Source organism: Crocuta crocuta, unplaced genomic scaffold, assembly GCF_008692635.1.
Source record: "Crocuta crocuta isolate KB4526 unplaced genomic scaffold, BGI_CrCroc_1.0 scaffold375, whole genome shotgun sequence".
Taxonomy (NCBI): Eukaryota; Metazoa; Chordata; class Mammalia; order Carnivora; family Hyaenidae; genus Crocuta; species Crocuta crocuta.
In genome coordinates this window covers 87170-107378 of record NW_027532826.1, presented here as the reverse complement: position 1 = coordinate 107378, position 20209 = coordinate 87170, and the positions used below count along the sequence as shown (strand labels likewise).

Here is a 20209-nt window from a genome sequence, read left to right as displayed (position 1 = left end):
GGGGGGGGGCTGTTTTGTTTATTTGTTTATTAACATAGTTGCCAGCTTCAGGTAGGTGTGTCCAGGTGTCCGCGGTGGCTCACAGAGACATCCTGGCCCCCCTGACGCCAGCCAGCAGTGGGTGTGTGACTCCCTCCATTGAAACCCCATTCTCCTTTGTTCTCGGCTCCTCCAGTCATTGATGGCCTTCAGATTTCCCAAGTGAGAGTAGATGCCCATCCTTGGACCACATTCAGAGGATTCTCTTGAAGTCCCTTTCAGCTGGCCTGAGAGGGAAGAACACGGTGCTCTGCTTTGGGGGTCGAGGACCCAGCACCCCGATGCTTCCCTCAAAGACACTCTCACCCCCAGCCTCCTTCCAGCTGACTCTTGCCCTCAGGTAGGAGGTGGGCTCAAGGAGTCAGACCATCTCTTTGCAAGTCCTGAGCAGACCCACTGGCTGTCCAAGAGAAGGTTGTGGAGTGGGGAGACTAGTACCCATGTTCTTTATGTAGGTGCCCCAGAGACTGGAACGGCACCGCTGTGCACAGTGTTACCAGGCCTGCGACCATCAGAGCCACCTGAAGCCTCATTTCATTTGCTGCATCCGTGGGTGCCTCTCCAGTCTGACTTTACTGGAACTCTGGTGTTTTTCTGCTGAAAGGAGCCTTGTCTTCTTGTGTGGGAAGGACACTGGAATGGTCCCCTGGGCTGTTCCCACAGGAACCCAGCCCCTGCCCCTGGACTGGTCACTGACAACACCCTCTGCTCACCCGTCCTCTGCCTGCAGCCCGAGTTCCAGGATCCAGCCAGATCTGCCAGCAGGGAAATCATCATGACGTACGCTTTAAATATCTTACACTTATTTGTCAACAAAGCTAGAAGAAAGAAGAAGTGAATGAATCAATACATGGAATATGTGGAATGCTCATGGGATCCTCTCTCCATGTAGCTGGCTGGCCTCCTTACCATCACATGGCAGGCATGACTCTATGTCTCCCACAGACAGGAAGAAATAAATGTCTTCTGTGCTCCAAGAACCAGTACCTGAGCCAGGCCAGAGTCCACTGCCTGCCCAGGACGGGCACCTTCCTGGTCGTTGACAAGCCCCTGGGTTGATGCTGACCTGAGTGGTGCTCACGCTGGCCAGCCTGACCGTGCTGGTCCTAGCAATGTTCCTGAACCATCGGGACGTGCCCACGATCGGCTGGGCTGCTCAAACTATTTTAATTTTATTTTTTTAATTTTTTTTTTTTTCCAGGAGAGAGAGAGACAGCGTGAGCAGGGGAGGGTCAGAGAGAGAGGGAGTCACAGACTCTGAAACAGGCTTCAGGCTCTGAGCTGGCAGTCAGCACAGAGCCCAATGCGGGGCTCGAACCCACGAACTGTGAGATCATGACCTAAGCGAAAGTCGGACGCTTAACCAACTAAGCCACCCAGGCGCCCCTGCTCAAACTATTTTAAAAAGGGGAGAGGTGCCTGTGTGGCTCAGTTGCTGAAGCGTTTGATTTCAGCTAAGGTCATGATCTCACAGCTTGTGAGTTTGGGCCCCATGCTGGGCTCTGTGCTGACAGCTCAGAGCCTGGAGCCTGCTTCGGATTCTGTGTCTCCCTCTCTCTCTGACCCTCCCCTGTTTGTGCTCTGTCTCTCACTCTCTCAAAAATAAACATTTTTAAAAAGTGGAGATAATTTTAAGTTGGAATACTGAATATTCAATAGTAAAATCTTTTTTGAAAGTCTTTTTTTTTTTAACGTTTATTTTTTGGTGAACGAGAGAGTGCCAGCAGGGCAGAGACAGAGAGAGAGAGGCAGAGGATCAGAAGCAGACACTGCACTGACAGCAGAGAGCCCATTGTGGGGCTGGAACTCACCAACCATGAGATCGTGACCTGAGCTGAAGTCAGAGGCTCAATTGACTGAGCCACCCGGGCGCCCACAAAATTATTTTTTTCTAAAAAATTTATAATGGAATTATGGTTATATTAGAAAATGGTCCTTGTTTTTGTAATTACATATTGTAGTTAAAATAGGATACAAAACACTGAGATTCGCTTTCAAATGACACAGAATGGCAGAGTGGCTGGGTTTGGTCGGTGGGGACTCCCCCTGGGTTGATGGTGACTGAGGCTACATAATGGTTGCCTGCTTTTGTGTATGTACAAAATTCTCCATAAGGAAGAGGTTTTGAAAATTCCTTAAAGAACCAGCAAGAATTGCATAGAGAGCATGGGTTTGTGAATCGGCCCTGTGGGGAAATCGGCTGCGATACGAAAAGGAAAAGTACGTGGAAAACCTCTTCCACCAAGCACTAGGTCGGGGCTCAGAGCTCTGCCAGATGCCTACCTTTGGAATGCAACAGATGCTCACCTCAACCTCACACATGCCCGAGGGAGGTCAGGCCAGGATTCCAACGAAAGGGGACCCAGAGCTGTGTCTGTACCTGCCTTCCTAAACCCAGGTTTCGCGCTCAGATTTTTGACCATACCGGTTGTCGGTATGGGAGAGCTTCTTCACATCTTAGTTCTCCAAACGGAGAACAAAACGACCCACGCAAAGTCTAATGTTGCGCTACCGTCAAGAAAACATAAACGTGAAAATCTCGATTATGACACCAGAGTGATTAAGTGGGGAGCACGCATCACACTGGATGGAGGAACGAGGGATGCCTGCCTTCACTCGATGAACAGAAACACGCAGACGTGGAGATAACACTGGAATACGTGCCTCTGACTCACACAAAAAGCACATAAAGACACCGATTTTGACTTCGTGCCTAGGTAGGTGCGTTCGTGAAGGCCGCATCTCCACCAGCTGGCGTTGCCGCGCCGCCGCAGGGCCTTCTGGGAGGTGTAGTACAAGACCCTGGGTGACCACCCTGCCACCTGGTGGGCGAAGAATTCCCTATAATTTAGAACTCTTCCCGAGGCTTCCCAGACTCTCCGGAGCCGCCGACTGCGCGCTTCTGGAGATCAGAAGCCTGGAAAACGGTAGCTTTTGGAAATCATAGTGAGAGAAACCCGTTTCTCTGCAGCCGACGCCTGGCCGGGGGGTTTGGACTACTCGTCCAGGAAGGGTCCGATCCTCGGCTCGGGCCCGGTCGTGCACGTCCATCGCGCGGCTACCGCACCGCCGCGCCTTCTGGGAAATGTAGTCTGACTCTCTGGGCGCTCCGTTGCAGTAACTGCTGGACAGAGCCAGGGCTCCGGCCGTAAGACTACAACTCCCCGAACACACATGCGGCGGCGGTCCGACGCTCCGGAGTCCTCGGCCCGGCGCGGGGCTTTCTGGTCCTGCTAGTTCCGCTTCGCGCCCGGCCCCGCCGTCGGGCGGAGAGGCTGCGCTGGGCGCCAGTGCCTGGTGCGCCCCTCGGTGTGGGGCCGTCGTGTCCGCCTGGATGCCCTCCCGCCACGGAAGGCGCGGCGCCGGCTCGTCCACTTCGGGGCTGGGCCGTGGTGTCCTTCGCGAGAGCGCCGGGCGGTGTGAGGAGGGGGTGGGGCTGCAGGTGACTCCGTGAGGACCTCGGGGTCAGCAGAGGCGATGGCCGTGGGGATCCTGGCAGCCTGCCCCCCGGTGAGTGGCCACTCGCCCTCCCTCCCCGGGCTGGGCCTGGACTCTTGGCCCAAAGCTTGGGTGGGAGTCTGTCTTCGCTTGTCAGCCTTGGGTCGTCATCCCCGTCCGTCTTCTCAGCCGTCGTGCCGGCGGCGGGACGTGGACAACCTCAGTAATCCTGCGGTGCTCATATGTATCCCTGAAATCCTGTAGCCATTGAAGACCTAAGCAAAACCTCCCAGCAAGAAAATTCCAGACCCGCATTCCAGACGGCTTCAGCTACCACACCTGTAAGGAGCAAACCGTTCCCGTCTTTCAATCGTCTGGAATGATTTGTCTAAAAGAGGGAACATCTCTCAATTTGTTTTTAATGAAGCCAACGTGACCATGGTTACAAAACGTGTAAACTCTGAGCTCAGGCTCCTCATTTGAAAAAACAAACAAACAAAAAAACAGAGCCCAGGAACTGGGAAGTGCTTCCTAAGACTGTTGTGAGGATTAAGAAAATTTCTATTGGGTAAAATGCTTACTTACGTACAGTGCCCAGCGTGGAGAGAGAACCCTTGGCAACCTTGGTATAAAAAAGGAAGGGGACAGGAAGGGGAAGCCTAAAGAGAACTGTACATTTTGGTTTTATAGAAGATCACTAGTTGGTCAATAAATGGGTGAGATACGTAGGGGGTATACATTTCAGGGTGATGCGGGCTCACCTCTGAAATGGCTGATGCAGACCCCTGGTGCCCCCAGGAAGGCTCAGGTGTATCATCCCTTGGAAGCCAGGCCCTTTCGGGACATCTCCCTGTACCCCTGGCTGCACACTCACATTCTCACATAGCCCCTCCCTGATCTTCAGGGAACTTTCCAAGAATAAGGATGTGGCTCAGCAGACGTGTGGGTGACATTGCAGGGGCAGATAACCTTTGATGATGTGGTGGTGGGCTTCACCCAGGGAGGAGTGGTGGCTGCTGGGCCCTGCCCAGAGACCAGGTACCAGGATATGATGCTGGAGACTTTAAGGCACCTAGTTGCCATGGGTGAGGCCATTCCCCATGTCAACTATTTGCCTGGGGTCTTGGCAGAGTGGGTTTGACATAGCTGGGAATGTGGGGTCACTGGAGTATTTCCCTTCATCAGACCTCCCAGCCTGAGGCACCTGGCTGGCTCAGTTCCTAAAACATGCGACTCCTGATCTCTGGGTCGTGAGTTCAGGCCCCACCTTAGGCATAGAACTTACTTTAAAAAATAAAACAAAATGTTCTTACAAACAAAATTTATATTAAAAAAAAAACAAAACAAAACAAAACCAAAACCTCACAAGTTGATCACTCATTTGGCAGGACCTTGGACTCCAAAAGCCAGGTACTGTTGCTCACCTAGAATTCAGAATAGAGCCATGGATGGTGGACAGAGGGCTCTCCCAAGATTCCTGCCTAGGTGAGCTGGTAAAAGGATCTTTGCAGTCAGTTTTTGCAGTCATATTTTATTATATGTTCCTTCATATCTTCCTTTTCTAGTGGTTTTCATTACCTGTGGCATTTCCATAACTCCATCTGGGTCATTTTCCTGTTGCTTGAAGAGCTCCCTTAATCATTTCCTTCAGAGTTACAAAATTCCCTCACTTTGTGTTTGCCTGAAAATGCCTTTATTTCATTTTAGAAAAATACTTTAGGCAGAGAATTTTAGCTTGTCAGGATTTTTTTCCCCTCAGCACTGTATTATTATTTAAAAAAATTTTTAATGTTTATTTATTTTTGGGAGACAGAGAGACAGAGTACAAACAGGGTAGGGGCCGGAAGAGAGGGAGACACAGAATCTGAAGCAGGCTCCAGGCTCTGGGCTGTCAGCATAGAGCCCAGCATGGGGCTCGAACCCTGGAAGCGTGGGATCATGACCTGGGCTGAAGTTGGAAACTTAACCAACTGAGCCACCCAGGGTGCTCTTTGTGTTGGCACGTTAAAGACACCATGCAGTTGGGGCGCCCGGGTGGCTTAGTCAGTTAAGCGTCCGACTTTCGCTTAGGTCATGATCTCGCGGTTCGTGGGTTCGAGCCCCGTGTCGGGCTCTGTGCTGACTGCCAGCTCAGAGCCTGGAGCCTGTTTCGGTCTGTGACTCCCTCTCTCTCTGACCCTCCCCTGCTCACGCTGTCTGTCTCTCTCTCTCTCCTAGAAATAAATAAACATATTTTAAAAAATAAATAAATAAAGACACCATGCAGTTGTCTTCTGGACTCTGATTTCTGTTGAGAAGTCAACCTCCATCTTATTGTTACTTTGAAGACAATGGGTATTTTTAATTTTTTTTGCTAATGATAATTTTAGAATGCACAAATCTTAAATGTACAATCGAAGAATTTTGATAAATGTATGCTTATATGTAGTTCTCCCCCAAATAGAGCTTGAGGACATTTTCGTTACCTCACAGAATTCCTTTGTTACCTCTTTCCATCTAAGAAAGGTAACTGCTGTTGAGATTTTTTTCTAACATAGGTTCTTTTTGCCTTTTCTAGAACTTCATATAATGAGAATTATGTTTTATCTTTTTTTTTTAATTTTTTTAAATGCTTTATTTATTTCTAGGAGAGAGAGAGACAGCGTGAGCAGGGGAGGGTCAGAGAGAGAGGGAGTCACAGACCGAAACAGGCTCCAGGCTCTGAGCTGGCAGTCAGCACAGAGCCCGACACGGGGCTCAAACCCACGAACTGCGAGATCATGACCTAAGCGAAAGCCGGACGCTTAACCGGCTAAGCCACCCAGGCGCCCCAAGAATTATGTTTTATATCTTTTGTGTAAGATTTACCCTCAGATTTTTGAAATTCATCCATGATATTATATGCATTATTATTTCATTCCTTTTTTTTTTTCACTTTTTACTCTTTACAGATATTTTATTTTTATTTTTAAAATTTATTATTTACATTGAGAGAGAGAAAGTGAGCAAGCAGGACAGGGCCAGAGAGAGAGGTAGAGAGAGAATCCCAAGCAGGTTTGGGCTGTGAACATGGAGCCCGATGTGGGGCTTGAGCTCACAAACTGTGAAATCATGGCCTGAGCCAAAATCAAGAGTCAGACACTTAACTAAGCCACTCAGGTGCCCCAGAGATATTTTGCTTTTTGAATGAATTGTAATTCTCTTGATATCCATTCTCTTGATAATGAACATTTGGATTATCTCTAGTTTAGGGCTATTATGAATAGCACTGCTGTCAACATTTTTGTGCAGTGCTTTTAGTGGACCTGTGTTTTCATTTCTATTGGGTTAATATCTAGGAGTGAGATTGTTGGGCGATAGATTGACAAGGTCTGATTTTATTAATTTTTTCTCTTATTGTTAGGTTTATGTTTATTAGCATCCTAAGAAATCTTTGACTATGCCAAGATTACAAAGATGCTCTCCTGTCTTCGTCTGGTACTTTTACAGTTTTTGCTTTTACGTTAAGACCTATGATCCATCTCGAGTTAATTTTTATGTAAATGTGAGGGAGTAGGCAAGGCACTCATTTTTTCTTAAGGTTATATAGTTCTAGCACCATTTAATGAAAAAACTTTCCTCCAGGGCGCCCGGGTGGCTTAGTCGGTTAAGCGTCCGACTTTCGTTCAGGTCATGATCTCGCCTTTCGTGGGTTCGAGCCCTGCGTCAGGCTCTGTGCTGACTGCCAGCTCAGAGCCTGGAGCCTGTTTCAGACTCTGTGACTCTCTCTCTCTCTCTGACCCTCCCCTGCTCATGCTGTCTCTCTCTCTCTCTCTGCTAGAAATAAATAAAACATTAAAAAAAAAAAAAAAAGAAAAAACTTTCCTCCATGGTATTGTACTGTAGCCTTTGTTGAAAAACAACTGAATGCATACGTGTGGGTCTCTTTCTCTGCTCTTCCATTGATCCATTGTTCCAGCCCTGTGCTTGCAGCATACGTCTTAATTATCGTACTTCATGGTAAATCTGAAATAAGGTGGTGGCCATCATCTTCTAACTTTCCTGTTTGTTATTATCTTGGCTATTCCAGGTCCTTGGCACTTTTATATGAATTTAATTTAATTTATTTATTATTTTTTCTTTTTTCATAATCATTTTAGAATTGGTTTGTCAGTTAGAAATGATCCAGCTTTTTCATTTCACAACATTTCTACTTGAATTTTGATTTATAGTGCCTTACATCTATAGATCAGCTTGGAGGAATTTATATCTAATATATTGAGACTTCTAATTCTTCAATCATGGTGTATTTATGTGGGTACTTCTCTCAGCAATATTTTGCACTTTTTAAGTATATGGGTCATGCACATCTTTTATTAAATTTATTCCTAGAAATTTAATATTTTGATACTATTATAAATATTATATATAATTTCATTTTCTAAATGTTGCTTGTGTATATAAATATAATTTACTCATTTTTTAATGTTTATTTTGAGAGAGCGGGGGAGGGGTAGACAGAGAGGGAGAGAGAGAATCTCAAGCACACTCTGTGCTAACAGCACAGATGTGGGTTGAGCTCACAAATAGTGAGATCATGACATGAGCGATATTAAGAGTCGGATGCCTAAAGAACTCAGTCACCCAGGTGCTCTAATATAATTTATTCTTTAATTGACATTCTATCCTGTGTGAACTTGCTAAAATCACTTAATTGTTCTCGTAATTTATCAGTTTCCTTGGATTCCTTACATAATCATGTCATCTTCAAGTAAAGATTTCTTTATTTCTTCTTTTTCAGACTTCATGCTTTTTCTTTTTTCTTTTTTATTACGTTTATTTACTTTGAGAGAGAGAGAGTGATGGGGGCGGAGGAGAAAATCCCAAGCAGGCTCCATACTGTCAGTGCAGAGCCCAATGCAGGGCTCAAACCCATGAAACATGAGATCATGACCTGAGCTGAAACCAAGAGTCGGACCCTTAACCAACTGAGCCACCCAGGCACCCCCGATTTTTTTTTTATATTACTATACCAGCTAGTACCTCTAGTACTTAATTTTTTTTTTTTTTGCTGTGTAATTAACATACAGTGGGAAGTGTTGTTCCTGAGTACAGTCCAATAAAGTTTGGCAAGTGTATATTTGTGTGACTCATACTCCAGTCCACACATAGAATATTTTCATCTCCCCATACATTTCCTTATGTCTTTTATCACTTAGGACTCCCCCAGTGTGGCAGCCATTCATCTGGTATCTGTCACCAGATAATCTGGTAGATTATCCAGTACAATATTAAATAAAAGTGATGAGAATCGCCATCCTGCCTTGCTCCTAATATTAAGGGATAGCATTCAATATTTCACTATTAATTATGATCTGATGCACTTTATCAAGTTGAGAAAGTTCTATTTCTTTTTTTTCTTTTTTTTTTTTTAATTTTATTTCTAGGAGAGAGAGAGAGAGAGAGACAGCGTGAGCAGGGGAGGGTCAGAGAGAGAGGGAGACACAGACTCCGAAACAGGCTCCAGGCTCTGAGCTGGCAGTCAGCACAGAGCCCGACGCGTGGCTCGAACCCAGAACCTCGAGATCATGACCTAAGCGAAAGTCGGACGCTCAACCGACTAAGCCACCCAGGCGCCCCAAGAGAAAGTTCTATTTCTGAGTTTTTATCATGAATGGGGGTAATCAAATGCTCCATATACATCTGTTGACATGATTGAACTTTTTTCTTTCTTCCATTGATTTCTCCTTTCTGTTATTTCCTTTCTTTGTCTTGGTTTAATTTGCATTCCCCTTTTCTGACTTTTTGGGTTAGATGCTTAGGTTGTTAATTTTAATGCTTTCTTCCTTTTTTTAAAAAAGTTTTATTTATTTTGATAGAGAGAGAAAGGGAGAGGACAAGTCGGGGAGGGGATGAGAGGGAGAGAGAGAGAGAATCCCAAGCAGGCTCTGTGTTGTCAGTGTAGAGCCTGACGTGGGGCTCAAATTCACAAACCATGAGATTATGACCTGAATCCAAATCAAGAGTCGGATGCTTAACCAGCTGAGCCACCCAGGCACCCTAATGCTTTCTTCCTTTCTAATGTTTGCATTTATAGTTATATATTTCCCTTTAAGCCTTATCTTAACTGCATCCTGCACATTTTCATATGGTGCATTTCCATTATTGTTCAGCTCATTATTTTTGTTTTCCAGATATTTTGAACTGAATAGTAATGAAACTACAACATAGGAAAGTAGTTTCTTCTTTGATTTGTGAAGTATATAGTTTAATTTCCATCTAAAGGGATTTGTGTTATTGATGTCAGATTATTTCCATTGTGGTTCAAGAACATATTCTGCATGAATTCAGTCCTTTGAAATTTATTGAGAAATGTTTTTATGATACAATGTGTAGTCTCTTTTGGTGAATGCGTATTATGCTACTGTTGGGCGTGGTGTCCGATAAAGGTCAGTTAAGTCAAGTGGCTTAATTGTGTTGCACACGCTTTGTTCCTGTGGACTGTCTTGTCTGCTTGTTCTTTGAGCTGCTCAAAGAAGAGTGTTAATCTCCAACTGTGACTGTATTTGTTTAAAAATATGCTAATGTTTTTAAATCAATTTTTGTTTCATGTATTTTGAAGCTGTGTTACTGAGTTTAATGACATGTTAGATGTTGTCTGTTCCTGGTTCCTATTCCACATACCGTCTCATCACTGTGAAATGTCCTTCTTTTCCTCTGGTAATACCTCTTGTCTTGAAATCTACTTGTTTGATTTTAATATAGCCAAATAGCTTTCTTATACAGCAGTCAGTGTACAGGTTTATATGGCTTTTACTATACCTTTACTTTCGGGTTATCTGTTGAAATGTTAAAGTGGGTTTCTTGTAAACAGCATTTAATTCGGTCTTGTTTGTAACCCACTGAAGCAAGCTTATTCTTTAAGACTGTTTAGTAAATTTGTATTTAGTATATAATTACTGGTATGTTTGGGTTTTATATTCTGTTTGTCTCATCTGGTCTTAGGTCCTTTGTTTTCCCATTCAGCCTTCTTTTGCCTTAATTGGGTATTATTTGCTCTTCCATTTTGGCTCCTTGTTTCTTTCCTTTTTAGCATTATGTCTTTATAATATTGGATAACCTTAAGTCTTATTTGCCTTATGGTTAGAATACACATCTTAACGTATCATATACTACTTGGAATTAGTATTATGCCTCTCATTGAGCAATGTAACAACTTACATTAATATAATCACAATTTTTCCTGTTGTCATATATTTTACTTCTACATATTATATAAACTCCACTATGCATTGTTATTCTTGTTTTATATAGTCAACAGCCTTTTAAAGGAATTTAAGAGTAATTTTGTACAATATTTTCCCCAGGTATTTAGTTTTTGGGATGCTTTTAATTCTTTCCTACAGATCCAGGCTTCTAGCTCTGATTACTTCCGTTTAGTTTAAAGGCCATGCTGTACCCAGAGGGAGCTGTCACATAAAGTCTGTCATCACGTTAAAGTCTTGGCTCCTCCTGGACCGTCCTCTTCTGTCACTCTGGCCTGGCTGAGGCTCCCACTGGTGTTTCAGTTCTGTCTGAAAGGCAGGTGCAGTCCGCCAGCTGATCCTTGGAGAGGAGACCTCTTTGCAGGGAAAAATGAATGAAATCAGAGAGCACTGATTGTTTAGTTCTTAAATCTCTGGGTCTGGCGCTTGAAACCCAGACTCTCTGCCTTTCACCTTTTTTTTTTTTTTTGGTAAGTCTTTAATAGGTACACAATAAAAAGTTACATTTTAAAAGTGGGAATTTAGTTTTTATTGAATGACTGTTATTTAGCATGGTTTTACCAGCTATATTTTTAACATTGAAATATGTAATGAAGTGTCAGGAACTTTGATATCAGATGTCAAAGTCAAGATTTTCTCTGCAGATTGTTGCCCTTGAACTGTAAACATCCAGGTTGGTGCTTTTGATCAGTCTAGATAAACTCTCTGCCATTATCTCTTCAAATGTTTCCTCTGTTGTGATCTCTTCCTCTCCTGTAACTCCAGCTGTACATTAGTCCATTTGTCAGGCGTTCTGTTCTGTTTTTATTTTATTTTATCTTAAATTTTTTTAAGTTTGAGAGAGAATGAGAGAGAGCAGGGAGATGGGCAGAAAGAGAGAGTATCTTTTTAAAAAATGTTTATTTTTGAGAGAGTGTACAAGCAGAGGAGGGGCAGAGAGAGGAGGAGACACAGAATCCTAAGCAGGCTCCAGGCTCTGAGCGGTCAGCACAGAGCCCAACATGGGGCTTGAACTCATGAACTGAGAGATCTTGACCTGAGCCAAAGTTGGACACTTAACCGACTGAGCCACCCAGATGTTGAGAGAGAGAGAGAGAGAGAGAGAGAGAAGGGAGGGAGGGAGGGAGTCAGTCTTAGGCCTGCTCCATGCTCAGCATGGAGCCTAAGGCATGGCTTGATCCCATAACCCTGGGATCATGACCTAAGCCAAACAACTTACCTCTACGATTGGCTGCCTGTTCCATGGCCTGTCCCCTAATGGCATCCCCTCTGCCTGTTGTGCACTCACACTTTTCGCTTTTCATTGGTCAGTCTTCTTGGGGGTTCTTTTACTATGTATACCTTTCGTGGATTCTCTTCTCAAAGTTTACTCAATGTTTTCATTTAAAACAGTTTTTAAAAATATTTATTCATTTTTTGGGGGGTGTAGGGCAGGAAGAGAAGGAGACACAGAATCTGAAGTAGGCGTCAGACTTTGAGCTGTTAGTACAGAGCCCCATGCAGGGTTCGAACTTATGAACCACAAGATCATGACCTTAGCTGAAGTTGGATGCTTAACTGACTGAGCCACCCAGGTGTCCCTTAGTTGGTATTATAAAGCATCTACTCTTGGGGCACCTGGGTGGCTCAGTCGGTTAAGCGTCTGGCTTCGGCTCAGGTCATGATCTCACGGTTTGTGAGTTTGAGGCCCACGTTGGGCTCTGTGCTGACAGTTCAGAGCCTGGAGGCTGCTTTAGATTCTGTGTCTCCCTCTCTCTTTGCCCCTCCCCTGCTTGCATTCTGTCTCTCTCTCAAAAATAAACATTAAAAATTTTTAAAAAAAATCTACTCTTGCTGTGCACATCCTGTTGCTCATATCTGGACATTCTCACTCTAGCAGTTTTCTTTCAAGGACCCAAATTGTTTTTAATTTCCTCCAGAGTGGAAAGAGAGACCTAAAAGCCAAGAGTCACCACCAACAGAGGCCTTTTCTGGTAAGGAGTCTGCAAGCAGCAGCATGAACCTAACAAGATCCACAGTGGGTGATTGCCGGCCTTCTACCAGGGCAGACGATTGGTAGTCTGGGGATGAGTCAGAGAAGCAAAGGATGTATGGCAGCAGTTTGGGGCCTATGGAATGTGAACAAGGGCAAGTAGTGACCCAGGATGGGGGTTGGGGAAATGCTGAAGTTGTGGAAAAATGCAGCTTCAATTCAGACTTTGTTTCTTCACAGAAATTTCTTGTCAAAGAGTATTTCCATCAAATTGACTCAGTTCAAAGCTTACAGCATAATTTTTTTTTTTTAGCATAATTTTGTTTTAAAAAATCATCAGGAAATCTTGATAGTGAAGAAAGCTTGTAAAGGCAATCCATGTGGAAAAGCCTTGGGAAAACTGTATAAATTGAATGAGCGTGGTAAATATACCAACCTGAGCATATACCTTCTACACTTGAGATAATTAATGTAGGAGACGAGCTCTATAGCTGTAAAGAAAGTGGAGAGTTTTTCACCCATAGTTCACCCCTCTCTCAGGTCATGAGAACTCATATTAAAGAGAAAGCCTATGAATGTATTGAGTGTGGGAAACCTTTCTGGCGGACATTTCACCTCATTTGTACCAGAGAACTCACACTGGTGAGAAACCTTATGAATGTAATAAATGTGGAAAGTCTTTTTGCCAAAATTCTCACCTTAATGTACATCAGAGAATTCATACTGGAGAGAAACCCTATAAATGTGATGAATGTGGAAAATCCTTAGTGGAAAGTCTAATTTTAATGTGCGTAAGAGAACACATACTGGAGAAGAACCCTATAAATGTAGTGAATGTGGGAGAGCATTTAGTGACCACTCCTCATATACACAACACGAAAGGACACACACTGGAGAGAAACTATACAAATGTGATAAATGTGGAAAAGCCTTTGGTCACAGATCTCACCTTACAATTCACACGAGAATCCATACTGGTGAGAAACCATATAAATGTAATGAATGTGAGAAAACTTTCAGTTTTCATTTATCCTTCACTCAGCATAAGAGAACACACACCGGAGAGAAACTGTATAAATGTCATCAGTGGGGGAGAACTTTCAGTCAAGGTTCTAACTTTATTGGGCACCAAAGAACTCATGCCAGAGGAAAAAGAACTACATATTTCATTTTAATGTATAAAAATTATACATTTTTACATGTATATAATTTTTACATGTATATAATTATACATATGCATTTAAATTTTGTGGTGTTTTGACCCATTCCCAGAGGAGGACTGAACCTGGGTGCCATTTGATACCTTAGAAAAATTTTTCATTAGTGAGATCAAAGCTTGCTTCAATAATGCTAATTACTGTGATCACCCAGTGTGGGAAGGTTGCTCAAAAGTCAAAGTAGGTTGATTGTATTTGAATGAATGACTGAATAGACTGTTCCAAAGAGCCAGAGTGCTATTATTTGCTTCCTTGTTCCCCCAGAGCTAGAAGATTGGGCTGCTTCAGATGTGTTTCAGGAAGTCATTATAAACTAATTATGAACACAGAAAATGCTTATAAAACATTTATAACCATGCAGGTCCACTTATATGTGGATTTTTTTCAATAAATACAGTACAATATTGTAAATATATTTTTTCATTATAGCTTTCTTTTCTCTAGCTTACTTTATTATAAGAATACAGTATATAATACATATGACATGTAAAATGTGTGTTCATGGACTGACTGCTTATGTTGTTGGTAGGGTTGTCCTGTCCAGACAACAGGAGGCTATTAGTTTACTTTTGGGGAGTCAAAAGTTATATGTGGATTTTCAGCTGTGCAGGGAGTCAGCATGCTCACCCCCGCATTGTTCAAGAGTCAACTGCAGCGAAATGTGCTAAATCATTGACTGTGTTGCCCTATATGTGCATTTGGACAAGGGCTTAGAAGGAAATGGAAATGACTATAACTCATTAATAAGAGTCTTGGGATAGTGTGTGGCTTCCTTTTATGTTCAAAACTGCTACAGTTTTACAGGAAATATAAAGACAAAGAGGAAAGAGATCAAATGTCAGTCTGAATCACAGAGAAATGGGTGTACCAAGGTAGCAAAAACAAGAAGAAATGTAAATAAACTTAGTGGTCACCACAAGAAGTTAGAAAAATAGAAAAATAAATTCTTTTTTTAAAATGTTTATTTATCTTGAGAGAGAGAATACACAGGAGTAGGGGAAGGGCAGAAAGAGAGGGAGAGAAAATCATCCAAAGCAGGGTCCACTCAGCATGGAGCCGAATGTGGGACTTGATCCCACAACAGCCAGATCACGACTTGAGCCAATATCAAGAGTAAATGTCTAACCGACTGAGCCACCAGGCACCCCAGGAAATTATTTCTTTTTTTTTTTTTTAATGTTTTTTATTGATTTCTAGGAGAGAGAGAGAGAGAGAGAGACAGCGTGAGCAGGGGAGGGTCAGGGAGAGAGGGAGTCACAGACTGAAATAGGCTCCAGGCTCTGAGCTGGCAGTCAGCACAGAGCCCGACGCGGGGCTCGAACCCACGAACCGCGAGATCATGACCTAAGCGAAAGTCGGACGCTTAACCGACTAAGCCACCCAGGCGCCCCACCATTGAATCATTTTTGGCAAACGCAGGTCAGGATACAGAACATTTCCATTACCTCAGAAAGTTCTTTCTTGTCCCTTACCAAACAGTTCTCTCTAGACCCCAAAGCAAGCAGTGATTTCTATCAGCATGGATTGATTTTGCCAATTCTGGAATTTCCTAAGGTAAGATTATAATAATATATTTTGTGCATTTTTGTGTCTGCTGCTTTTCCTTGGCACAAAATCTTTGAGATTTCTCTATGTCATTACATGGATCATTAATTCTTTTTTTTTGCTGGGTAGTGTTTATTAGTGTTTATTCCATTGTATGAATGTAGCACGATTTATCTCTTCTCAGATTGATGGGTCTGGGTTGTTTACAATTTGTGGTTACTGTGAGTAAAGCTGCCATGAACATATATGGGCATAGGCTTTCATTTCTCTGGGATAAGTTCCTAGAGGTGACATGGCTGGGTTACAGAGTAGATGTATGTTCAGCTTTTTAAGCAATGGTCCCACAAAGTGGCTGTAATACTTTGTGCATGTCCTGGCCACGTATTAGCATTCCAGCTGCTCCAGGTCCTCTTCACAATCTGGCATTGGCCGTCTTTTTCATTTCGGCTACTCCAGTGAATGTGTAGTGATAGCTCATTCTGGATTGTTGACCAAAGGCAGTTAACCCTTTTTCATGTGCTTATTGGCTCCTTGGTATTGTTTATTCAAGCTTCTTGACTATTTTGTTAGGTTGTTTGTCTTTATGATTGAGTTTGTAGTAGTTGTGCATGTATTCTGGATACGAGTCCTTTGTTAACTGTATATGTTACAAATATAAACAAAATTTTAGCAACCTGAATCCAATAATATAAGAATAAAATAATAGAAATTTAAAAGTCTTGGGATGGGGCACCTGGGTGGCTTAGTTGGTTAAGCGTCTGACTTTGGTCAGGTCATAATCTCATGGCTCCTGAGTTTGGGCCCCACATCAGGCTCCCTGCTGTCAGTGTAGAGCCCTCTTTGGATCCTCTGTCTTCATTTCTTTCTGCCCCTCCCATGTACTCTCTCTCTCAAAAATAAACATTAAAAAAAAAAAGTCTTGGAATCCCTGGGAGGCTCAGTCAGTTGAGCATCTGACTTTGGTTCAGGTTATAATCTCATGTTTATCAGCTCAAGACCCATGTCAGGCTTTAGTTAGCAAAAAGCCTGCTTCAGATTCTCTATCTCCCTCTCTTGCCCTCTTCTGCATGCACACACACTCTCTCTCAAAGATAAGTAAATGAACATTAAGAAAAAGTGGGGGGCACTTGGGTGCCTCAGTCAGTTAAGCATCAGACTTCCGCTCAGGTCATAATCTCACGGTCCGTGAGTTTCAGCTCTGTTTTTTGGCTCTGTGCTGACAGCTCAGAGCCTGGAGCCTGTTTGTGATTCTGTCTCCCTCTCTCTCTGTCTCCCTCCCCCACTCACGCTTTGCCTCTCTGTCTCCCAAAAATGCATAAATAATAAAAAATACAAAATTAAGAAAATTTTTTAAAAAGTCATGATTGTGTGGGGTTATCTGAGGAATGCAGGGTTAGTTTAATCAAAATCAATAAATATAGTTCACTATATTAACAAGCTAAAAAAAGTGTACGATAATCTCAACACCTGCAGATAAAAATTGACAAAATCCAACAATCATTCCTGATTTAAAAAACAAGGGTGCTTGGGTGGTTCAGCCGGTTAAGTGTCCGACTTCAACTCAGGTCACGATCTCGCGGTTCATGGGTTCAAGCCCTGCATTGGGCTCTGTGCTGACAGCTCAGAACTTGGAACCTGCTTTGGATTCTGTGTCTCCCTCTCTCTCTGCCCCTCCCCCCTTCATGCTCGATCTCTGAAAAATGAATAAACCTTAAAAAAAAAAAATTAAAAAAAAATTTTAAACAAAATACAACTCTCACCAAACTGGAAATAGAAGGCAGTATTCCCAACCTGACAAAGGACTTGTACATCCACAGGTAATGTCATACTTCCTGGTAAGAAAACTGAATGCTTTACCCCTAAGATTAGAACACAGCAAGGATGTCTGTTCTCACCAGTTCTACATTGTAATGGAGGTTATGGCCAAGGCAGTTGGCAAGAAAGTGGAATAAGAGGAATCTAGATTGGAAAAGACATTTTAAAAAATCCTTCTTTGCATCAGAAGATATAAACATAGTAAAAGCTAAATCACAACTTGGAAAGGATATATTCCTAACAAAAGATTCGTGCTAAGTTTACGTAAAGAACTTCTACAAACCAGTAAGAAAAAGACAACCTGAGAGAAAAATGCATGGAGGAAGTGGGAACTTAATTCAAGGAGAGAAAACGCAAGTGGCTGAAACTAAGATGCTGAACCTCACCAATAAGAGAAGAGCAAACATATCACAACGAAATGCCATTTCCTACCTATAAACCTGGCAAAAATTTAAAAAGCTGACACTACGAAGCATTGGTGAGGATGTGGAACAAGTTGGAACTCCTAATCATTGCTAATGGGCGTGTGAAAAGGTGAAATCCTGGGGCGCCTGGGTGGCTGCGTTAAGCTTCAGTGTTCAGCTCAGGTCATGATCTTGTGGTTCATGAGTTTGATCCCTACATTGGCTTCTCCGCTGACAGCTCAGAGCCGGGAACCTGTTTCGGATTCTGTGTGTCTCTCTCTGCCCCTCACCCACTTGCACTTTGTCTCTCTTTCTCTCAAAAATAAACGTTAAAAAATTTTTTTTAAAAAAGAGAAGGCGAAACCATTTTGTAAACAAAGTGACCTATCAGTGTTGGACATAAATATTCATGCCTTATGACCTATCATACCGCTGAGGGGTTACCCCAGAGAAACCCTGCATGTGTCCGTGAGGAGACCTGTATATGTTCACAGCAACATCATTCATAGGAGCTGAAAGCCTTTTGCTTGCGTGCTCTTGCTGTCCCCCACCCCATATCTACATGGCTAGTTTTCTCCCTTCCTTGAAGGCTTTGCTTGCGGATTACCTTCTCAGTGGGGCCTTCCCTGAGCCTTCAGCTTACAATCACAACCATCCTCTCCAGCATTCCTTGTCTCCTTTCCCTACTTGGCCCTTAGCAGTTATCCCCATCTGATGTGTTGTATATTTTACTTATTTTTCTGTTGTGCATTATCCTCTAGAATGTGAGCTTCATGAAGGCAGTGGTTTTGTGATTTTTATCCACGACTTTATTCCCAGTTCCTTGCACAGTAGGTTCTTTAGTGAATATTTACTGAACAAACCTAAGTGTCCATCAAAAGTAGATGGGATAGGGGCGCCTGGGTGGCTCAGTCGGTTAAGCGTCCAACTTGAGCTCAGGTCATGATCTCGGAGTTCATGAATTCGACAGCTCATGTGCTGACAGCTCAGAGCCTGGAGCCTGCTTTGGATTCTGTCTCCCTCTCTCTCTGCCCCTCCCTCACTCACACTTGGTTTCTCTCTCTCTCAAAAATAAATATTAAAAAAAAAGTAGATGGGGTAAATAAATTGTGGTACACTCATTCAAAAGGAACTAGATAGCAGTGAAAATAAATAATATAGCCTCACCTATCAAAAATGAAAAATCTTGCAACAGTAAACAGTGCAAAAAATTTATCTTACAGATAAAATCTTATATTGGTACATTTACATGAATGCAAAACATGCATAGTAAATGTTCTGTATTGATACACATATGTTGTAAAGTTTCAGAAACAGGGAGATCCACATCTCATTCAGCATAACGACTGTTTCTGGAGGGTGGTTTCTGTTCAAGAGGGGAACACAGGGATTTCAGCTGCATGGCTAATGTTCTGTTTTTCCAGGTTAGTGTGATTTCACTGAAATCCTTACAATTTTACTATGTTTTACATGTTTTTATTATTACTATTTAGATGTTTATTTTTGAGAGACTGAGTGAAAGTGGGGGAGGAGCAGAGAGAGAGAGGGAAACACAGAATCCAGAGAAGGCTCCAGGCTCGGAGCTGTCAGCACAGAGTCCGATGGGGGGCCTGAACCTACAAACCTAGATATCATGACCTGAGCCGAAGTCGACACTTAACCAACTGAGCCACTCAGGCGCCCCCTTTCTTTTTTAATTTTAAAATTTATTAATTCTTAGAGCAGGAGCAGAGGAGGGGCAGAGAGAAGGAGAGAGATGATCCTAAGCAGACTCTGCACTATTAGCGTGGAGACCGACGTAGGGCTTGAATCCACAAATCGTGAGGTCATGACCTGAGTGGAAATCAAGAGTGGGACACTCAGCCCACTGAGCCACCCTGGCACCCCTCCATGTTTTTCTTAAAACGAGCAGACCTCTAACATTACGTCTCTGGGACGTGAAAAACTGCAGGCTGAAAGCTGAGCTGGTGGCAGAGGCAGCAAGGAAGAGTGTGGAAGGGCAGGGCCCCTGCCTGGCCACTGACACTGGAGAGGCATGCTGACTTCCACGTGGGGGACGCACGATCCCACAGAATGTTGATATGAATGAGTCCTGGGCTCCTAGCTGATGAAGATGAGTTAATCCTAGGATTTGAGAGCACAGATAACTTCAAGTCTAATTTGTTTGTACCTGTTGTTTTACTATTGGTGACCCTACAACCCAGCTCATGAAAGGCCTTACTTGTTCCAGAATGTGCCCTGGACTCCCGCTTCCCTTTACCTTTCATTCTCATCATCTGGTTGTGAGAAAATGGAAGGAGCTGGAGCCCTTCAGGCGGCATGGGGTGAGCACTCTTTAGGCATCTCTCAGAGGAAAGGCATGTCCTGGGGGAACCTAGTGTCTGCTATTGCTGTGATCTCTTCCCATTCAGAAACCTCAGTGGCAGCTCAGACACGGCTCAGACTCCCATATAGGGGCATCCAAGATGGCTGTACAGTCCAGCCTTTACCACGACATAGTGTGGCGAGCACAGCAGCACCCTGGGGTAAACGGAGAGGGAAAGGGCTTGGGTCAGA

At 43.3% G+C, this 20209-nt stretch overlaps 1 long non-coding RNA gene across 2 annotated transcripts; it reads right to left on the bottom strand.

Moving 5' to 3' along the window:
- Window positions 1–10: 10 nt before the first annotated feature.
- Window positions 11–2542, bottom strand: LOC144216012 (uncharacterized). Of its 2 annotated transcripts, XR_013330543.1 has the most exons (4): window positions 2323–2542; window positions 949–1200; window positions 753–857; window positions 11–266 (listed from the first exon to the last, which is right to left on the bottom strand). It is a non-coding gene; the product is annotated as an uncharacterized LOC144216012 (long non-coding RNA). The 2 variants fall into 2 exon arrangements; XR_013330542.1 differs by lacking the exon at window positions 949–1200.
- Window positions 2543–20209: the final 17667 nt, after the last annotated feature.